The sequence below is a fragment of the Sphaeramia orbicularis genome, chromosome 19, assembly GCF_902148855.1.
Source record: "Sphaeramia orbicularis chromosome 19, fSphaOr1.1, whole genome shotgun sequence".
NCBI lineage: Eukaryota > Metazoa > Chordata > Actinopteri > Kurtiformes > Apogonidae > Sphaeramia > Sphaeramia orbicularis.
This window is the reverse complement of record NC_043975.1, coordinates 10,634,454-10,657,735: the sequence shown is the minus strand read 5'-3', so window position 1 is coordinate 10,657,735 and position 23,282 is coordinate 10,634,454.

The window sequence follows — 23,282 nt, the reverse complement described above, 5'->3', positions numbered from 1 at the left end:
CCAAAGGGTCCAATCTGGCCCGTAGAATGAATTTGTGAAATGCAAAAATTAAAATTACACAGAAGATTTTAACAATCAGTGGTGTTTACTATGATATCTTTTACTTTTCCCGTGTAACCCTGATATTACTTTTAGAAGGTTGTCTAAAATGTTAATTTTCCAATGGCGTCCGTACTTTACACTGAAGTAATCCTTCCAAAGCAGACAGTGGCATTATTCTGTCAGTGTGTCACCATCCATGTCTGAATGCGCCTCCTCCGCCTCATATTTCTATGTTGTGGATTGCAGACAGAATACTGGAATAGGCCAGCCACTGCTCCTCCTGCACTTTGAAATGGATCTCATCTAATCTTATTTTACCGCGTCAAATGGCAGCATGACATGCTGTTTTACTCCGTAACATTTGGTTGTAGTGAAGCAGCTGACTGCATCCGATGCGAGGAGTCCCCTTGTTATTATGAGGCACTTGTAACGGTGTGTCTGTGGGGTTGTTGTCAGAGTCGGTGGGTCATGCAGACATGTTGGTCACTAATACAATACACAGAAAATTGCTTCTGCGGCAGGCGTTTGTTGTTTGTTTTCACTGCTGTGTTTCAGTATGTTCAGCCTCCTACAAAAACATTTTCTGAATCAGCAGACACATTTATACAGACATTTAAGACCTTTTGGTAAAATCTGGTGTAGCTTGAATATTGAGGTTGAACACTTAAATTCCTCTTATTATTGCAGCTGAGTACAGAGTATGTTATTTCCAAAAGTGCAGTACATAAATGTGATTTAGCATTTTTTTTTTTTTTTTTTTTTTACATATGCATTAACATTACAATACTAATTGCTCTGAAATGATGTTTTTCCTTGGTCACAGCCATTATATGACATCATGCTGGAGCAGTGTTTTTCAACTTTGGGGTCGGGACCCCATGTGAGGTCACCTGGAATTCAAATGGGGTCACCTGAAATTTCTAGCAATTGATAAAAAAGAAAAAAAAAACAAAATTCTAATAAAAACAGATATGGTGATTGCCCTTAAGTTGATATTGTGCCCTTATGTACATGGAGTTTATTTTTCTTATTCTACTTTTCTTACATTTTTTTTACACATAAAGACCCAGTAGTACTTTTGTGACACTTTCCAAATGAATTTTTCTCTCTGGTCCACCTTTCTTAAATGATTTATCATCATCTATTACAATATTATCTTCAGTATTTAACATTTTTCACTGTAAATCATGTACTTTCTTATACTTAATTTACTGTATTTAATTTAGCTGTTAATGGAATGACCCAGTGGTACTTTTGTGTGTGAAAAGGATAAGCAAAAAACATATGCTTTGTTTCAAGTCCAGTGTTTTTCAACCTTGGGGTTGGGACCCCACGTGGGGTCGCCTGGAATTCAAATGGGATCGCCTGAAATTTCTAGTTATTGATAAAAATTAAAATAAAAACATACTAATAAAAATATATATATGGTGAGTTGAGAGAGACAATCCCAATACATAAAAGACATGACAAACTGTGAAGCTGAAACTGAAGCACTGTGGTTCTGTTTATCTTTCAAATGTTCATTGTGGTCTGTTTCAGATGCTGCAGCTCTTTCATAATTCATAGTTTGAGTTCTTGTTTGTTCAGTATTAATTGTCAGCCTTGTAAATCCAAGCTGGACTGACTGTACATATCCTGACCAAGGAAAATCAAATTCTCACTTTGTGCAGTAATCTACACCTGGCTTTTCTGCCTCCGTCCAGAATAATATACATTATATAGACCAAATGTCATCTAAAATTAACATTTATTTGCAACATAGTATAGCAAACTATTACAGGATCAAAAACAAATTCATTTTAGCAAAAAAAAAAAAAAAGCCTCCGTTTTGAATGTCTGGGGTCACCAGAAATTTGAGATGTTAAAATGGGGTCATGAGGCGAAAAAGGTCATGAACCACTGTACTTGAGTATAGAAGTAAACATGGAGGCCTCTGATATCTGCATTTACAGTTTTAGTTATACGTTGATGTACAGTGGAAGCCAGGGAATTTGTGAAAAGATAGTGATGAGATTGAGGAGATGAACAGTTAGCTTTTTAATTATGGCTTTCTGTCAAGCAATGAATGTACAATCAGAGCCAGGAGGGGTGGAACTGAGATCTAAATGGCTTCACTGAAACACATTTCATCCAAAATTTCAGGATATCAAGCTTTTTTTAACTATATTTTCAATGAACAATGTCATTGCAGCTACAGTTGCAGAAAAAATGATGTTTTCCAATTAATCTTATTTAAATACATAACATTTAGCACATTTAATCTCTGAAGCAGATCATTTCTAAAAAAAAAAAAAAACAAAAAAAAACAAAACAATTGTAGACCAGTGTTATACAGTCACAGAAAAAATGATTAGACCATCAAAACTCATCAAAAACAATGGTTATGCAATCAAGTACTAACTCCTGTGTGTATCATGTGACTAAAACAGACAGAAAAGAAAACATGGAATGCCTAAAAGCACTGTTTTTGTCATAGATATTGATGTAAGAACTGAAGTGATTTGGTTATTATCAAGAAAACATGGAAAATGGCCAGATATCAGCTCTGAAATTAAACTATTATGAGCTATTTTTGTTGTTATCATTATATTTGTCTAAACAAATGTACCTTTAGTTGTACCATGGTGGTCTAATAATTTTTTCCATGACTCTGTATGTGCCTCATTTAGTAGCAATTACACAACTCCAGTCTCCTTTCTCTCCTTTTCGTCATAACTTCAAATAACATCAGCAGTCATTCACTAACAATGAGAACCACCCATGCTGTATACTGCACTGGTCAGGTGTCAGGATTCATTATATTTGGCTGAGATTTGCATAATGCAAGAGGCATCAAATTAAATTTGCATAATTCCTTTGATTACACTTGTTATTAAATGTGAGTGACATTGATTTACAAAATGGCTTGATATAAGGTTAATGGCTGATGTCACCTTCTCGGGCCTCTGTCTTTTCTCAATTATCGTGACGCTTTGTTCGGCGTGTCGTTTACGCTCCTATATCTTTAAGTAACTTAGGCTGTATGCATCTCTGCTTTAACCTCTATACCTTACACCAACTCTGCTCTGCTCTTATATCAGGTTTGTGTAATTATGTAAGGCACAGAGTCATTTAAATAGGATGAACAGCCATAACATTGGTGTGCCCTGGCCCATTTAAGCACATTTACGCGGGTCATTATTGACAGATGGCTAAGTGTCATTTGTCAAGGAAGGAAGAATTGACAGGCCTAAGAAACAGAGTGAAATAACGGTCAATCAAACCTAATTTACAGTCATAAGGAGGGGGGGGGGGGAAGGCATAGACATATCCGGGGTTTCATTTTCTTCTGGGAGAAAGTGTAAGATCATAACACCTATTTTCATAATAATATAAACAGCCTGTGGGCTACAAAATAAGAGCGATGCCGTATACTCTGTGTATCTGTGCATTGCCTGTCAGAGATAGAAGGGTTTCAATCTCTTTTTCATTTCATCCTGATAGCTCTGCCTTTTATTACCGAGGGACAGGAACGTTTCCTGAGGTAAAAAGGAGTGCACATTCCCAAGATAAAGTTGGAGGTTTACAGCTATTTCCAGCCGTAATGTATTATTCCGTTAAAGCAATGATCAGGTAGTGTTGGATGAATGGGAGATGTTCAGCACCATTACTGCCTGGCACATCAGTGAGGCATTATTACATTATCGCTGCTCTTTAGTAGGAGATTGGGTGTGTGACCGGGTTCTGAATACACTCATCCCGCTCTCCACGGCGTAAATTGCAGATTGGCTCATTGACTTCAATGATAAAATGTAAAAATTGCCAGTAAAGAGAACATAGACTCAGGTTACTCCTTAGCTGTTTGTCAACGGCAGATGTGACTCAGTTGGTGCAGAGCATGTTAAAGAGTTCCATCTCCCAGAAGTCAATGTCATTTATGCCTGAAACTGCTAAGGCAATAGCTCATCTTGTCTCTGGTGTGTCATACTACACTGCCTTTGTCTGAGATTAAAATTTGCTGCAATGGCGGGCTAACATCCTAAAATGTTACTTATAGCAATAGAACACAGGTAGCAAACATGCGGCCCGGGGTCCAAATCCGGCTCGCCAAAAGGGTCCAATCTGGCCCACAGAATGAATTTGTGAAATGCAAAAATATATTTATTTATTTATTGGGAAAAACAAATGTCATTTTTGGATTTAGCGGTGCAAAATGGTCCTAATTCAGTTGAAAAAACCTAGACAACTTGCAAAAAACATTTTTTTGTAACCCAGTGTTATTATTATTGTTATTATTGTACTGACCTGCCTATAGGGGGCACCATAGCAAGAGGTTCCACACTTTATCACGAGTTTTAACTATTCTATGGAAATGTTTACCCTCAGCCAGTAGCATGTTTGCATATTACTATGTTTACTACAGATCTGGAGTCTGAAGCATCTAAATATCTTCTGTTAAAATGACTTCTGATGATTCTGTATCTTAAAATGTGGTTTTAACTAAAACATTTTTGCGTTGCACTTTATATACAGCAGTCATGCATCACTGTACTTCAAAGTTATTTTCAGTCATTTCATTACAGTCTACTAAATATATATAAAAAAAACAAAGAAATATTTAAATTATTATAAAGGACAAACAGATGAAAGCAGAATCCTTGTATTTAATGTGTTATACTAAACACAATATACACAAATAACAGACTGTTGTCCTGCTGCAGGTTATTTGGTGTTTTTAAGCAAAGGTTTTGTCTCCTGTGGTGGACTTTTACTGCTCATGCTCACCAACCTCATGTGGATCAGCCGTACAACACCAGTTGTTATTGAAGCTTTCGTGATTATTAAGTTTTAGTTGACAGTTAATTAGAGGGATGCTCCCCCAACAAAGAAATCATTAAATTATCATTATTAACCATTATATAAATATAAATATAGTCACTATTTTAAAATCTTTGAGCACTTTTTTTTATCACATTACCTTTGAATGTCACATCAAATCACATTAATTTTGCTCAATCAGGTCAACTTTCTCAACTATGCTACGTATTGGCTTTTTAACATTTTTGCTTACATTTATGGGCATTGTCACATAATATGATACAAAATTCTTTCATATTTCTTTCAATAAACGAGTTCTGAAGATTTTACTTTTGCCAATTTATGATTAATGTTTTTTTTAATATTACAGGTGAATGAAATGGCTTCGACTAGAAGATCTTGCAAAAATAAGCCTGACGTATTCTGCTACATCTGCGGTGAATACACCATTGTACCTAACAGAAATCCTGTTAGAAAATGATTTTTTTTTCTCTTAAAACCTATTTTGGGTGAGAACTATATAAAAAAATCAACTGATGAAGTCACAAAAATGTAATCAATTTTGTGAGAAGATCAAATTCTTCAAAATCAAATTAGCAAAAAAAACCTGACCTGATTGAGAAAAACAGATGTCATTTTTGGATTTAGCGGTGCAAAATGGTCCTAATTCAGTTGAAAAAACCTAGACAACTTGCAAAAAACATTTTTTTGTAACCCAGTGTTATTAGGCTATTATCATTGAGCTAATTGGGCAATTAAATTAAAACACAAATTATTATTAAATATAATATAGAGTAATTACAGTATGATATATAATAAATAATGCGCTAAGCCTAATTAGGCCTACTGTTCAGTTCTCCTAGCCTATAGCCTATTCTCATGGTCTACACACATTTTTTAATGCTGCAGGGTACCTTATAGTACAAATTTGTACTTTACATAACTTTGGACCCTTTTTCATAGTCTGAAGGTGCAATTCTGGCCTCCTAATGACAACTTCAAATTTTTGTCTTTGTTTTAGTGCCAAAAATAATATTAAATTCTGAAAATATTTACATTTACAAACTATCCTGTAACAATAAAATGTGAATAACCTGAACAAATATGAACAACCTTAAAATGTCTAATGAAATTAAGCACAATTTTAACCATTTTCAGCCTGTGACTAAGTGTTTAGTGTCTTTGTAGATCCAATCCATAATGCACATGTAGAAATGATAAGTTGAGGCATAATATTATTAAAATTGCACTTATTTTTCTTAAGAAATTTCAGTTTTTTCAGGTTATTCACATCTTTTTTGTTTGGAAAATTTATAAAAATAAGTATTTTCATAATTTAATGGTGTTTTTTTGCACTGAAACACAGACAAAAATTTGGAGTTGTCATTATTTATAGGTTATTACGCTATTATTTTATTGGTCCGGCCCACTGGAGATCAAATCGGGCTGAATGTGACCCCTGGAAGAAAATGAGTTTGAGACCCCTGCATAAGAGTGTATTTACATTTAAAGATAGACACCGCGTCATATCAATAACACGTCGCTAACATGTAATAATTCATGCCTGATTAATAAAATAATGCATCAGCTTAACTTCCTGCAGAATGGGTGTGCAAGTGGGAGCTTTTAGTACCACATCAAAGAAAAACCTGGAAGCATTATTATTCTGCTTATTAGGCCTGGGCAGGTTATTCTGAAAATGGATACTGCTAATGTTATTTCGCACGACACTCCAGAAAAGCATTAATCCATGATAATTACCTTGGAAGGAAGCAAATAAAGACAAACTAATGGCTGGGTTGATCATCAATTTCACACATTCGACTCAAATGCCCTACATTTTTATGCAGGAAGCGTCCAGTTGCTGTGCTTCTGCTTGGAATGCCTTTTTAAGTGTATATTATCCTGTCCTTGACTGGGGAAGTGCTAGGAGAAATCATTAAAGCAAATTAGACTATTAACATCCTAAAGAGCATTTATCTTGTGGATCAATAGGCTCTCATCTTCTTTAGAGGACCCTTTGGTGTCCTAAAGCCATTATGAGCCAGATTATGAGGATAGTCAATTCATTACATGCAGATAGGCCAATAATTATTGACACCAAAAGGTACCGATAATAATTTCAGGTGCGTATCTTTTGCCACTTCAAGATTGTTTTTACAGATCAAAAGGCAAGCACAAGTCTGTTTAATAAATGTAAATGACGATGCATGTTGAGCTGAATTCATTAAAGTTTTCACACAATCTCCAGAGATTCCAGTCATTTCACTGAGGATATTTAAAGCATCCTTTCAGAAAAAGAGTCTCTTGGCATTGATGCACTTGTCGTAGATCAAGCAACACTTCACCATATGATTTTTCTTGCTTTGCTGACTGTGTGTGAAGCTGCCATACACCGGGAATGGATTGGATCTGCAGTCTACCGTCACAAGATCCGCGATGCTCCAATCAACACACAAGATGTTCAGACATTTATAATTGCATCACTCTTGCATGGCGCCGGGGAGTGACGTCACACGTTTGCACACGCTCACATTTGTGACTTCTGGATTGTCAACAAGATAAATCGATACATGCACTACCTGTGTTTTACTGTCTGCATCATTATCTCCAGTGGTGGAGCTAAGTACTTTTACTTATCTGCTGTTAGAGAGTACATGTATCAGGTACTTGTACACTGTAAAAAATGACTGTAGAATTAACACCAAAAAGCTGTAAAATTGCAACATAAAAAAAAACTGTAAGTGACAATACCATGCAAAGTTGTTTAATTGAAAAGATTTTTGTGTTAACGATTAAATCAAATATTGCTGTAGTTTTTACAGGAAGAGTATGTGAACAAAAGCAGATTTGGATGTAGAAATGATGTATTTCTATTGTTTTTAGAAAATAAAACTGTAAATTGAAAAACAATGTGGTGCCGTTCAAATTGCAAGACCATAATGTTGAAATAACGGCATAAAAAAATAAACATTTAACAATTTAACATTTTAAATTTGTAAATGAATGGGTTGGTAGAGTTGGTAGAGCGGCTCGTCCAATAACCAAAGGGTTGGTGGTTCCAATCCTGGCTCCGTATGTTAAAGTTTACATGGAAGACACTGAACCCTAAACTGGTCCCAGTTGGACCTGGTGGATTTGGAAAGTGCTTTGGACACCATGAAGGTGTAGAAAATGAGCTAAATAAGTGCAGTCCAATTACCATTTAAATCCAGTGTTAAATCTACATGTTTAAAATGTTAAATCTACATGTTACTCCGTAAATATATTTACAGTTGGATGTGTTTTTTACAGTATTGTTGTGGAAACCACAGCTGCCAGTTATCCTGACCAAAAAAAATAAGATTCTCACTTCGTGCAGTAATCTACACCTTGCTTTTCTGCCTCCATCCATAATAATATACATTACATAGACTAAATGTCAGCTAAAATTAATGTTTATTTGCAACATAGAATAGCAAACTATTACATGATCAAAAACTAATTAATTTAAGCAAAAATAATGTCTGGGGTCGCCAGAAATTTGTGATGTTAAAATGGGGTCACGAGCCAAAAAAGGTTGGGAACCACTGCAAAGTTCTAATAGTTTTGGATTTTTTATTATAGTTTAGTTTTAGTTAGTTTTGACTTTCTTTTCTCTAATTCAGTTTTAATTTGTTTTTAGAGCAGGTTTGCTAGTTTTTATTAGTTTTCGTTTTTTGTAAATGCTTAGTTTTAGTTCAGTTTTAGTATTAGTTTGTTTCATATCTTTTCTCTTCTTCTTTGTCGTATTCACATAAATCCCAGACAGGACTCTGCTGCTTTCTCCCAATTTTAGTCTCCATGTTTCCAGGTAGAGTGGGGACCAGAAGACGACTGGAAACCGCAAGTGACAAGAAGTGACGGACCGTGATATCGTGCCACTAGCTAAAATTGCTAGAGCGAAATAAATCGATTTCATATCAATCCGACATTAACAAAAACGAAAACTAAGGGAATTTTATCTATAATTTTTTATACGTTTTAGTTAGTTGTGTAAGCACACAATACAGTTTCAGTTAGTTATGTTTTTTTTTTCTTTTAATTACAGTTTTGATTTATTTCAGTTAACGAAAATGTTTTTTCAATTCTAGTTTTTGTCATTTCGTTAGTTTTCGTTAACGATAACCTTGAACCACTGCAGTATCGCATCAGTATTTTTGCTTAAAGTAAAGGATCTGGATACTTGTTTGGTTTATTGTGCTTCAGGCAGAGACAAAACGTGGCCCAGGAGTCAATGTAAACAATTCAGCATCAGCTGCTTTTGACATGATGTTGATTTGATGAACACGATGTGGAACCATTATCTCTCCCTAAGCCTTCGTCAGTATGTCGACCAAGAAGGGTATTGTTCGAAGCCCATAAATCTCTGCCCCTTTCATCGTGCCGATAATAGGCCTAAACGGGAATAAAATGCCTTTCTGTTTTTCATCAGTTGTTATGCTAAAAACTGTAACCTTAAAGTGACCGCTGTCGTGCATAATACGCCGCCGCGTTTGTTGTGTGTTGAAAAGGCGAATGGGAGATCCTTCTGTTCCCCATATGGCCCCATTGTCTTGGTAATGCAGTACAACGCGCCCCCGCCCCCGCCCCCCACCCCCCACCCCCTCCAGAGCATGCTCCTGGCCCTACTGGTTTGAGAATAAACTGTTGGTTTCACAGAAGTGAGCAGGAGGCCTGTGGACACACTAGAGAGGAAGATGTGGAGCTCCCATGCGCGTGGCCGGTCGATTCCACCCCACGGCCACGACCACGACGAGCCAGCTGAAGAAATGAAAAACGTTCCCTGAGCAGTGGAGGAGGAATTCTGCGCCACAGCAGGGTGTGTTTGGAAAGTTTTAGACAGGTGGGAAGTAAAGAAACAGGACTGAAGCATCATCCCATTTGGAGATTAATGAAGATTTTAAGAGTTTGTTGAGGAGTTTCATCATGTTATGGACATTTTAGCTCCAATTTAATCAGCAAAAGTACAAATTAAACACCATATGTCCAAACAGCATCTATTTACATTCATTTAAAACATTTTTAATTTGTGCATCAAGACACACTTCATCAACAAATAATTACAACAGCCTTCAACAACCTGTAATAGTCAATATTTGAGTTTATTGATTCATTAGCTGTTTGCACAAGAACAAAACTACGACGGCGTATTAGGGCCACATTAAAAAAAAAATGCTTGTCACTACGAGAATAAAGTTGTTAATTAACGAGAATAAAGTCATTATTTAATGAGAATAAAGTCGTACTTTTATGAGATTAAACTTGTAATATTTTGAAAATTCAACAGAGTTTCCGGTTTTACAGCGAACGCAACAAGTGAAGCAGAAACTTTCACTTCTGTTGGGCTCAAGAATCCATACAGTTTCTTGAGAAACAACAATAGTTCTCTGGTGTATCCACCAATAGTCCTGCAGACGACCACTTCGTCAGTTTCTCCTCCACAAAAGAGGAAATTTACTCCAAATCAGTACAGTTCTTACGACAAAACAAACCCAAACAGGTACAAACTCAAGTCAAAGTCCTCAGACTAATGGTAATGTGTTGGGGGGGGGGTTAGACTCAGTATTTGGCCTTTGTGCGTAAACCCCAAATGAAAGTAGAACTTCATAAAACTTTCCAAGTTCTCCATTATTCGATGACACTTTATTCTCATTATGACTTCATTCTCAAAATATTACGGCTTTATTCTTGTTAAATAATGAGTTTTTTTTTAAAACTTCGACTTTATTCTCATCATATTATGACTTTATTCTTGAAATATTACTTTATTCTTGTTAAATAATGAGTTTTTTTTAAAACTACGACTTTATTCTCATTATATTATGACGTTATTTTCAAAATATTACGATTTTATTCTCATTAAATAATGAGTTTTTCAAAACTACGACTTTATTCTCATCATATTATGACATTCTCAAAATATTACGATTTTATTCTCGTTAAACAATGAGTTTTTAAAACTACAAATTTATTCTTATTATGTTATGACTTTATTCTTGAAATATTACGACTTTATTTTCATTAAATAATAAGTTTTTTAAAAGTACAACTTTATTCTCATTATATAATGACTTTATTCTCAAAATATTACGACTTTATTCTCATTAAATAATGAGTTTTTTTTTAAATCTACGACTTTATTCTCATTATATAATGACTTTATTCTCGAAATATTACGACTGTTTCTCATAGTGACAAGCTTTTTTTTTTTCTTATGTCACCCTAATACACCGTCATACTTTACATTTGTACCAAAATGTAATTGGATGCGCAGTTTAGTTATATAGAAACATAATTTCTGGGAGACTGGTTCGGAGCTTGGAAGCTTTGGGAATGTAAGGGTCACCTGCTCAATGAATATGAAGGCCCCTCTTATTATAACTTTGTCAATGACAAATAACAAACTGTTGGTATATGAAATGCTCCGTTGTATCATTTTGTGGAGGACAAGGGACATTTTCAGCTTGGCTGCCTGAACACTAGCCTTTGAGCTGGCCCTGGAAAAGCTGTTTGTTTGACCCTAAGGAGTGAGAATTGACAAAGCAAGCCGGGAGCATTTGTTTCATCTGCTAAGCCATAGATTGAAAATGATTTCCCAATGCCCCGTTTGAGATCCCTGTGAAGGGGGTCATCAATTATTTCCTGATACGTGACACAATATTGTACCTATTTTACTGACCACTGCTTTCTGGTTGGTCAGATAGCATCTCTTTTATCAGGCCATTATTGATGGTGAATGGGAGCACAGTAAACAGACCTGTGGGTTTATTTCTACTTTCTCTCTGCTGCAGTCACAGAGGATAAAGAAGAGCGAGGGAGGTCACAGTGGATTAGAAGAAACACAAGAAAAAACAAAAAATCCTAATCACTAAACTGTCATCATTGCATATTTTTATTATCGGAATGATAGAATAATGCCGGTTTAGTCACCTCATTTTGCATTCGCACATCAGAGAGAACACAAGTAGAACAATTGCAAGACGTTCATATACAATAAAACTCTTTTTGGCAATGCTGTTTAATCTTCATTTTGCTGGGAGAAGTGTGAGTCTGCTGAAAGCACAGTGTTTTTCTTTTTTTCTTTTTTTTTTTTTTGAGCAAATGGAGTTCTAAATTGCTTTTTTTAAGTACCACGCGCCAGGGTAATGTCTAGAGGTACCGACACAGCATTCCGGTGGCAATGATTTATGGTGTGGGGCAGCCACAAATTGACTTGTATGCAAGAAATGTAAATGGAAGTGGGACATTTGATGGAGAAGCTCATTTCCAGCCTTAAATGTTTTAAATTAACCACACAAACTCACAAGGCAAAATGTTAATGGGCATTTTTCACTTCTTTTTTTTTTTTCTCCCTTCGTTCTATTCCCCCTTAACTTAATCTACATTACAGGTCAATTTATTATACAAACAGTGATATTGCTCTAGATTTGCAAGGATCAATGGATTTGACAAAGAGGATTCATTCCAGGAAATAAACCTTTGAAATTAGCCAGGGAATGGGGTAAATATTTGAAATGATCTATGTTTAGCTCGGGACAGTGTAAATTACACAAAGGTGCAACCAGAACAAAGAAAGACAGACCAACAAAGACAGCAGTGCACATCCACTCCCATTCTTCATCCACACAGGCAGTTTAGCACACGTTCAACTCCATAATAATATTGAATTATACAGCACGATGTGACGATATGTACCGTACGACGATAGAAAACCGACCGTCCTTTATTATCCTCTGTGATTTTTTTTTTTTAACCCTTTCATGCATGAATTACACTGGGTTACAAAAAATGTTTTTTGCAAGTTGTCTAGGTTTTTTCAACTGAATTAGGACCATTTTGCACCGCTAAATCCAAAAATGACATCTGTTTTTCTCAATCAGGTCAGGGTTTTTTTGCTAATTTGATTTTGAAAAATTTGATCCTATCACAAAATTGATTACATTTTTGTGACTTTATCAGTTGATTTTTTATATAGTTCTCACCCAAAATAGGTTTGAAGAGAAAAAAAATCATTTTCTAACAGGATGCCTGTTAGGTACAATGGTGTATTCACCGCAGATGTAGCAGAATACGTCAGGCTTATTTTTGCAAGATCTTCTAGTCGAAGCCATTTCATTCACCTGTAATATTAAAAAAAACATTAATCATAAATTGGCAAAAGTAAAATCTTCAGAACTCGTTTATTGCAAGAAATATGAAAGAATTTTCTATCATATGATGTGAAAATGCCCATAAATGTAAGCAAAAATGTTAAAAAGCCAATATGTAGCATAGTTCAGAAAGTTGACCTGATTGAGCAAAATTAATGTGATTTTTGGATTCAGCACACCAAAATGATCCTAAATCAGCTCAAAAAACTTAAACAATAAATTTGTTGTTGACCAGTGTTATGAGAGCCTTAATCAAGATTTTTTTTCTTGAGTGATTTTATTCCTCTTGAGGCTTAAAAAAAAACAATGCAAATACATTTTTTTATGAAGCTATTTTTCATGGAGTTAAAAACATGTCCACTAAGTTTGACACCATGTGTTTAATTTTTGAAGAAGCAAAGAAACATGTATTTACAGATATACTGTGAGAAAACTATGAAATAAAAACATTTCAATGGTGCCAATTTGATGTTTTCTTACATTTTAACATACTCTAAAACAGGGGTGTCAAACTCATTTTAGTTCAGGGGTCACATCCTGCCTAATGTGATATAAAGTGGACCGGACCAGTAAAGTAATATAAACAATAGGATAAGAAGTTTTGAGTGAAAAAAGTAAATTCCGTAAAAATGAAAAATACACTTAAATATGCTTAAAAATCCTACAATGCACGCAAAAATACACTTAAATATGCTAAAAAATCTACAATACACGCAAAAATACACTTAAATATGCTTAAAAATCCTACAATACACGCAAAAATACACTTAAATATGCTCAAAAATCCTACAATACACGCAAAAGTCAACTTAAATATGCTTAAATTTCCTACAATACGTGCAAAAATACACTTAAAATTCCATAATTAAAATGTTTACATCAACGAATTGCACTTGAACATAACATGAACAAATATGCATCCTGCCTAATATGATATAAAGTGGGCCGGACCAGTAAAGTAATATAAGCAATAGGATAAGAACTTTTGAGTGAAAAAAGTAAATTCCGTAAAAATGAAAAATACACTTAAATATGCTTAAAAATCCTACAATGCACGCAAAAATGCACTTAAATATGCTCAAAAATCCTACAATACACGCAAAAATACACTTAAATATGCTTAAATTTCCTACAATACACGCAAAAATACACTTAAAATTCCGTAATTAAAATGTTTACATCTATGAATTGTACTTGAACATAACATGAACAAACATGCATTCTTCCTAATATGATATAAAGTGGGCCGCAACAGTAAAATAATATAAACAATAGGATAAAAACTTTTGAGTGAAAAACGTAAATTCCGTAAGACGAAAAATACACCTAAATATGCTTAAAAATCCTGCAATACACGCAAAAATACACTTAAACATGCTTCAAAATCCTACAATACACGCAAAAATACACTTAAATATGCTCAAAAATCCTACAATACATGCAAAAATACACTTAAATATGCTTAAATATCCTACAATACATGCAAAAATACACTTAACCATGCTTAAATATCCTACAATACACACAAAAATATACTTAAATATGTTCAAAAATCCTACAATACATGCAAATATATACTTAAATATGGTTAAATATCTTACAATACATGCAAAAATATACTTAAAATTCCATAACTAAAATATTTATTGTTGCAGTAAAGCCATTGTTCTTCCTCTGGCTCTGACTCATGGTGCAGCGCTACAAAAATTCAAAAACAAACACAAAAAGGCCAAAAAACACTGCCATCCACACATTAAATACAAATTAACACTAACACCACAACCCCGCTGAACCCCTGCACATAAAAATAACACATTTTCAGCAACATACCCAATACCCACAATGCAATGCGGAGATAAAAAAAGGTGTGGTCATGACTAAAACTTAGTGATTTAAATTCATTCAACTTAAAGTTTTTCATACTTTGGACTACGTCTACAAATTAGTCGAAAATATTGAACATTTTATACACTGTAAGCCCGGAATTTGTATTTACTAAAATGCTTTAATTACAGTGCACTTAAATGATCTCAGTTTTATGATGTTACTATAAAATGTTCAGTATATTCTACTAATTTGTGGACATAGTTGAAAGTACGAAAAACTTTAAGTTGAATGGAATTAAATCACTAAGTTTTAGTCATGACCACACCTTTTTATCTGTGCATTGCATTGTGGGTATTGAGCATGTTGTTGAAATTGTGTTATTTTTATGTGCAGGGGTTCAGCGGGGTTGTGGTGTTAGTGTTAATTTGGATTTAATGTGTGGATGGCAGTGTTTATTGGCCTTTTTGTGTTTGTTTTTGTGTTTCTGTAGAGCTGCACCATGAGTCAGAGCCAGAGGAATAGGAAAATTATTAATGTTCAATGTAATTCTTAATGATTTATCAAATTAAAAGCACTTCCTGTACTAGCAAATGACATTAAGTTAATTTCCATTCATGTTAGAATGTATTAAGTTGAATTATTTCATAACTATTTTGGTCAGGAATAGGATTTTGAGTCTGATTATCTTAAAAAAAGAACTTTAATCAATGATAAATTAATCTGGCTGCAATTGAGAAAATTAGTCAGTGTAACCTAAAATGCTGAGTTGAACGGTTGGATAGTGGGGTTGATTTTACAACAGATTTAAAGTACAAATAACTTGTCTTTTAGTGTTTTCTACTTAATAGTTTAAGTTCAATACTTTTAGCATTAAAGTTGAACCTACTTAAACCAATTGATTAGTCAGTCATGACTCAAATCATTTAAGTGCAATCACTTGCCTCAAATTTTTTGAGTAAACTACCTATCTGGGCTTACAGTGTAGTAAAGTAATAAAACTTAAATCATTTAAGTACATTGTAATTAAAGCACTTTAGTAAATACAAAGTCCGGGCTTAATTCGAGGAAAAAAAAGTCAAAACTAAATAAAACTAAACTATAATGAAAATCCAAAACTATTCTTACCTTGATCAGGAGACATCCCACATCTCTCACACATACAGGGTGACCCAAAAAAAACGGGAACTTTTTAACAATCCAATAACACCAAGAGTGATGGAAGAAAAATATTTTATTCATAGTAATTGAAACCTTAAAACATGCCATTTAAGAAACAATGATGGAATTTTCATTTTTTAAAAATTACTTCCTGTAGATGGCGTCCTCCTGTACGAATGCATTCTTGAAATCTGCTGTTTAGATTCCTCATTGACCGCTGCAACATCTCAGCTGGGATACTGTGAATTTCATCCTGAATTCTCTGTTTTAACTCATCCAGAGTTCTTGGTCGAGTCGTGTACACTTTACTCTTGAGATAGCCCCACAAGAAAAAATCACAAACGGACAAATCTGGCGATCTAGGGGGCCAGGGAACGTTACCGAATCTTGAGATCACACGGTTACCGAACAATTCTCGCACAGCCGCCAATGGTTACTATGGTCACCCTGTACTTGTAGCCAAAAAAACGGGAATTTTTGAAGTGCGTATTGGCAGACATGAGCAAGTGGCAGCACTGCGAGACAGTGACCTTGAGCAAGTAAACACACCCCCATTTTAGTAACCATTGGCGGCTGTGCGAGAATTGTTCGGTAACCGTGTGATCTCAAGATTCGGTAACGTTTAAACACACAACCATAACTCACAATGGCTAAAAGAAATTACACAAAGCCAAACATGTAAACTGGGAGTTGGATCAATGACAGTGGATGGAGACACCTCATACACTTTTTACATTCAGTTATTAATATATTTGCTGAAAGACTCACTTTTTCCTCAGTTTTCTCTGTTTTGATGTAATCATCTTTGAATTTAGTCTAAGTTTTCGTGAGTATTTGAATTACGTATAGGAAATTTTCCATTAAAAAAGCACAAAATACAGAGCAAACATTATAATAAGTAGTAATAAATCACTTAAGAAAAGTTAAATAGAGAAAAACTGATTTGGGAATAGACACAAAAACAGCACTGGGTCTTTATGGGTTAATACAAAGTCACATCACTAGCCGCTTTTCCATTGGACATCTGCACAAAACTTTACCGATATTTACTAAATGTCGAAAAAACAGAAGTGCGTAATGTCGGTTTTTCCATTAAATTACAAATGCGATGATTTGTTTATTTAATATCGCGAGACGGCACAAGAAGTCATTCCATAAATATGGCGACGAACGTAAATATGGTGTTGATTTACAGATATATTCATTTTTATTATACATTACCCCTCTATCTAATCTAATAAATTAAAAAATGGGTTTCCTGGTATGTTTCCACACATACCACGACATGTTTCTTCTTCTTCGCTTGTTGTAATGTACGTCAACACCCTTTTTTTTTTTTTCACCTGACTCTAGTTGCAAAAAAAGGTCTTTCCATTGCAGTTTTGCGTGATATACCATTTGCGCTACACCTGAAAAACCACCTCTTGCCAGCAAAAAATTTGACTTTTGCAAAATATTCGTTTTTCCATTAGGTAAATTTTTATGTGCAAGTTACACAGGGTGACCCAAAAAAAACGGGAATTTTTGAAGTGCGTACTGGCAGACATGAGCAAGTGGCAGCACTGCGAGACAGTGACCTTGGGCAAGTAAACACACCCCCATTTTAGTAACCGCTGGCGGCTTTGCGAGAATTGTTCGGTAACCGTGTGATCTCAAGATTCGGTAACGTTCCCTGCCCCCCTAGATCGCCAGATTTGTCCGTTTGTGATTTTTTCTTGTGGGGCTATCTCAAGAGTAAAGTGTACACGACTCGACCAAGAACTCTGGATGAGTTAAAACAGAGAATTCAGGATGAAATTCACAGTATCCCAGCTGAGATGTTGCAGCGGTCAATGAGGAATCTCAACAGCAGATTTCAAGAACGCATTCGTACAGGAGGACGCCATCTACAGGAAGTAATTTTTAAAAAGTGAAAATTCCATCATTGTTTCTTAAATGGCATGTTTTAAGGTTTCAATTACTATGAATAAAATATTTTTCTTCCATCACTCTTGGTTTTATTGGATTGTTAAAAAGTTCCCGTTTTTTTTGGGTCACCCTGTATAATCCTCCTTGTTCGGGGATTATAACACAAAGAAACGCTTTGTTAATCCAGCTTCGGGACTGAGAACTTTGCTAAGTTTTTCCAAACATCATTTATTTATTATAGTGGGGTCTGTGGTTGGAGAACAGAGTGAAGGAGTGGAATCAGTGTGCCCTCAGGCTGAAGAAGAAGTGGCCTAGAGGGAGAAATTGTTTTCTAATAACAAGAGCTTCTGGTCCCCCGAGGGACAATTACAACGTTAGCTCCCTTGTCAGAGTAAAAGCCGCTTTCAAGCTGCTCCTTTCATAATGCTATCATGTTTGCCCCTGAGATATGCCCACGGTCTTCACGTCTCTCTCTCTTTATTTCTCTCTATCACTATTGATTGAGGGGCCATTTATATTCACAGTAGGGGGTCCTAATTATGAGTGTGAGTGAGGCCAGCCAAATAGGGCTAAGTGGTAACAGGGGGCCAATGCTTCTGCCACGGGGCTCTTTACCTATTTAACATTCAGCGCCGCACTCCATGATCATTGGCAGAGGACTTAAAGTCTGCGTCTCACACTGGAATAACAACTGTTTTATTTGGGCCTCAATTACAGTAGACTGATCTGAGGGACAAATCCTGACTTTACTTAAGTGGATAAGTGGGAAAAATAATGTATACAGTCATAGCTGGCATTATGAATCAGCTTTTTTTTTTTTTCCTATTACAGTGTTAATTAATTTTTTGAGCATTAATTTAGGTAAAAAATGGTCTGAAAACACTCACTTTTTCAGACTTTTTTTTTTTTTTATCAGCTGAGCCAAAACAAGACGTACCAAGATCACATTGGGTTTTAGAAAACTGCTTTTTTGTTATTTTGTTGCATTTTATAGATTAAACCATTTCATTTCCCTTAATCATCCATCTGTTTAGTTAGTTAAGTACAACACTTGGGCCAGTTCTGTTATTTTACAAGTGGTTTTAATACCTGTCAGACATTGTATTTTGAATTGAGATAAGAATACAAGTAAATAATTTAATACGATAAACGCCTCCAGATATGTGAAGCACATAAAATACTTGAGCTAGAAGCTGCTTTTTCAAGATTTTATTCTTAATATAAAAAATTAAAAAAGAAAAATTTAACCCTTTCATGCATGAATTGTGAGAACCTGAGTCAAGATTTATTTTTTTAGTGTTTTTATTCCTCCTTAGCCATGAAAAAAACAATGTGATTGAGTGTTTTTTTTTCCTATGGAGTTACAAAAATATCCATGCATTTAATTTTTGAAGTAAAGAAACATGTGTTTAAAACCAAATATCAGAAAGTGATATGAAAACAATGAAATTAAAAAAAAAAATAATGCTGCTAATGTGATGTCTTCTCACATTTTAACATATTCTAATGCTAGTAATTACTCACTTCATGGAGATAATATGCAAAAAAAAAACTTTTTGTCTAACAAATAACAATTCATTTACACTCAAACATGTTACTGCAGATCAGGTTTATCAAGAACAGCAAAGTTACAGTAATGGTATGAATGTCAGTGTATGGGATGATGCATAAGTGTCCACTGTGTTGGCTGATATGGAACTAAAACAACAAAACCCATTAATATACAAGAGAACAGCTGGAGAATAACTGTCCACTGTAGTGACCTATGCATGAAAGGGTTAAAAAAAAAAAAAAAAGTACTTATAAAGAATCACACTGGGTGTTGAAAATTGACATTTTTTTCAGGGTTTTTTCCCATTTTATAGCTTAAACTGTCTGTTTCTTAGTCATGTATCCATCTTATTCTTATACAACACTGTATTTTGTTTTAAATAAATGTTCTTTCATGCTTAATTAACAAATCAGTAAATAAAATTTATTTATGGTAGAGATTTAAACAGCGTAAGATGACATGATATAGAGAAAATTAAAATATACAGTTGGAATAAAATATTTTTACCTCTTGTGGTTTTTTTCTTGATATATAGTGTACATAATCATTGAACCTGGTCAAAAGTTAAGAATAAAAAGAGTAATGTGTCTAAAAAAGATTCCAACAATGTCGATATAATTAAAATATGAATAAATTAAACAAAATATCTCCAATAGGCAGGTTTACTTCACTGATGCTTTTATTTGTTCAATATTCTGTTAAAAAGTAACATTTACTGTTTTTCCTGCTCATAATGTGTCTGTACTTCTGGTTTCTATGTGAAAATAGTACAGTTCACATCCATTCACTCTTATTTTTCATTCTTTCTTTCTTTATTTTTATATGGAGTCCCCACGAGAAAAGCAGCGTTGAGACTTTTGCCTCCTCTTTAATTTAAAATCCCCTTGTGCAGTTTGACAAACTCAGACCATCCAGCCAATAAATGTTCTGGCTGAGTGTTAAGTCTCTACATTTCAGTCAGTCGTAGAAATGAAGTCAAGCGCTGCTCCTTCAAAGTGCTGATCTCACATACTAACTAAGCCCTTCATTTTACCTTTTTTTCCAGGCTACTCTTACGGTGGAGTTTTTTTTTTTTTTTTTTTTTTTTCAGAGAACTGCCCGAACACGTCTTGTTAACCCTTTCATGCATGAATTATGAGAACCTTAGACCAGTTTTTTTTTTTTTCCTGAGTGTTTTTATTCCTCTTTAGGCTTAAAAAAAAACCAATGCAATTGAATTTTTTTTATTGAACCTATTTTTTACAAAGATTGATTTGTTTCTTTATTGCTTTAACTAAAAAAAAAAAAATCAATAAAAAAAAGTGTTTGAATGCTAAAAAAAAAAAAAAAAAAAAAAAAAATACGATCCCAAAAATTTAATTTGAACACTTTTTTCTTTGATTGAAAAGTTTTGTTGTTGTTTTTTATTGAAGTATTTTTTTGTTTGCTTTTTTTTTTGGGTGGGGGGATTTGAAATTTTTGTTTTTTTTTGTTTTTTTTATTGAAAATATATTTATTTTTTGTTAAAGCAATAAAGAAACAAATCTACCTTCATAATTTTTCGTGGAGTTCCAAAAATGTCCAATCCACTGGACACCAAACTTTAAAATCAAAACATTTTTAATGCAGCTAATCTGATGTTTTCTCACATTTTATCATATTCCCAATTTTTATTAGCAATTGATTTACACTCAATCATGTTAGTGCAGATCAGGTTTATCAAGAACAGCAAAGTTACAATGATGGTGTGAATGTCAGTGTATGGCACAGGTGTCAAACTTTTTTTTTTTTTTTGCAAAGGGTTCAGTCCGGCCCGTGGGATGTTTTTGCAAAGTCAAAAATTCCGCAGTCTTGAAATGAATAATGCAAAAGTAAATAACTAAATAAATAGCTTGAATTAAGGAAAAAAAATTGAATTAAGCAAAAAAAAAAAAAAATCTTCAAATAAGTAAAAAAAAATCTTGAATTAAGCAAAAAACAAAAATCTTGAATCAAGCCAAAAAAAAATCTTCAATTTAGCAAAAAATCTTGAATTAAGCAAAAAAAATCTTGAATTAACAACTTCAAATTTTTGTCTGTTTTAGTGCAAAAAATAACATTAAATTATGAAAAATATTTACATTTACAAACTGACCTGTAACAATAAATTGTGAATAACCTGAACAAATATGAACAACCTGAAATGTCTAAAGAAAATGAAGCACAATTTTAACTATTTTCTGCCTGTTACTAAATGTTTAGTGTCTTTGAAATTAGATTTACAACGCACATGTAGAAATGATAAGTTGAGGCAGAATATTGTTAAAATTACACTTATTTTTCTTAAGAAATTTCTTTTTTTTCAGGTTATTCACATCTTTTTTGTTTGGATAGTTTATACAAGTAAGTATTTTCATAATTTAATGTGTTTTTTTTTTTTTTTTTTCTTTACACTAAAACAAAGACAAAAATTTGGAGGTGTGATTATTTATATCAGGGGTGTCAAACATGTGGTCTGGGGGCCAAAGCTGGCCCACCAAAGGGTCAAATCCAGCCCGCGGGATGAATTAGTGAAATGCAGAAATTACACTGAAGATATTAACAATGAAGGATGTCAAAATAATTTTAGTTCAATTCCATCTAAAGTGGGTCAGACCAGTAAAATACTATCATAATAAACTATAAATAATGAAAAGTACAAATTTTTCTCTCTGTTTTAGTGTAAAAAACAAGTAAAATTACACAAAAATGTTAACATTTACATATTAGCCATTTACAAAAAATGTGAAAAACCTGAACAAATATGAACAACCTGAAATGTCTTAAGAGAATTAAGAGTAACTGTACCAATATTCTGTCTGTTATTAAACGTTTTGTACATTTGTAGCTCCACTGTGATCTGTATGTTGTAATGAACATGTGAAAATGAGAAGCTGAGGCCAAATAATGGGATAAATTGTTAAAATTGAACTTAAAAAAAAAGAAAAAAAAAATTCATTTTGGTCATGGTTGTTCATGTTTTTCCACATTTTTTAAACCTTTCATGCACGGATTATGAGAACCTTGATCAAATTTTTTTCCTGAGTGTTTTCATTCCTCTTTAGGCATGAAAAAAAAATGCGATTGAAAATTTTCTTTTGAAAAATAAATACAAATAAATAAATAAAATAAAAATAATTGAAAAAAATTTAAAAAGTACATAAAAAAAAATTATGAAAAAAAAATTCTTATTAACCTATTTTTCATGAAGTTGCAAAAATGTCCACTCAGCTGGACACCACACGTTTAATTTTTGATGCACAGGAACATGCATTTACTGATAAATTGTGTGAAAACTATGGGGAGGGCTTGTGATTCTGGGGGTTTATGATCAGGAGAGATCTACATAATGTTACCAATTCATGTCAGAAAAGATATGTAGTGTCTTAAAACTTTAATAAAGATATGTGTAAAAAAACAAAACAAAAATAACAACAAAAAAAAAAAAAAACGAAAAGAACAACAAAATCCATGAATATACAAGAGAACAGCTGTAGAATAGCTGTCCACTGTAGTGACCACTATGCATGAAAGGGTTAAAGGATACTTTGTGGGTATAAAAACTTTGATAGTATGCAGTAATTTTACTTTTTTCATCCTAAACCATAGAAATTATACAGATTTTGGAATTGATATTATTTATGTATTATATTGTGTTATTATTTTAATTATCCGACCCACTTCAGGTCATATTGGGCTGTATGTGGCCCCTGAACTAACATGAGTTTGACACCCCTGGTGTATGGGATGATGCATGAGCATGCACTGCACTGTAAGCCCGGAATTTGTATTTACTAAAATGCTTTAAAGGTCCCGTATTATGCTATTTT